The sequence below is a fragment of the Hippocampus comes genome, unplaced genomic scaffold, assembly GCF_001891065.2.
Source record: "Hippocampus comes isolate QL1 unplaced genomic scaffold, H_comes_QL1_v1.1 scaffold277, whole genome shotgun sequence".
NCBI lineage: Eukaryota > Metazoa > Chordata > Actinopteri > Syngnathiformes > Syngnathidae > Hippocampus > Hippocampus comes.
The window spans coordinates 252091-252952 of NW_017805365.1; positions in this window are offsets into that span (position 1 = coordinate 252091).

Sequence of the window (862 nt, forward strand, 5' to 3'; positions counted from 1 at the left end):
GACCCAGAGCGCGAGAGGTTGGGGCGGCCACCGTTGAATCATGCCACAAAATATTGGACAGTCTTTGCCTGATGAGGCGATATCGCCATATTTGATCACGGCGCCATTTGTCCAAATCTAGTATCGAGCCGCAAAAATCGCCATTTTTGGAAATAGTATCGCGATATGCCGGTCGCCGGCAGTGGTGGCAATCGTCTCCATAGAATGTCAAGATATTTGAGAACACGGAGCGTTCGCGATATGACAATATTTGATCGCCGCCGTGTCACCGTTCACTGTCACCGCTACACTCGCGCTTGTCTCACGATACCCCGGCGATATCATCGCCACATGCAACCATGATAGCGTGAAAAGCCGCAAGGAAAAAAACCCATTGCGATACGTGATATTTCCGACCAATCGTCTGTCGTCAGCCCTCGCCGCCGTCAGGCCACGCCGGATTCCAACTTCCCACCTTCCTTTGTGTGTGTGTGTCTCCCCTCTTGTTTTTTTTTTTCCATGACTTTAGCGATGCAAAGGAAATGTTGTAAATAACCAAAGTGACCCCCCCTGTAAGATATTTCTGCTGCTTTCCTCATCAGATGGGAAAAATAAAGACGGGACACGAGTGGGTGTGGATCTGCGCCTTTTTGGAACGCAAACAAAAAAGCGTGTCAAAAAAAAAAAAAAAACGCAAACGACGAGAAAATGTAATTTGGGAGTTGAAGCCGATTGCTGGATGAATCGTTGAAATTGAAACCGCAGTTGTGATGCTGAGCGATCCCAATTCATCTGGAGTTGATCCATGGATGGATCGCAACACAAAAAAGATTTCCTCAGAGGGGCACGTCATCAAAGTGAGGACACATCTGCAACAACTCGT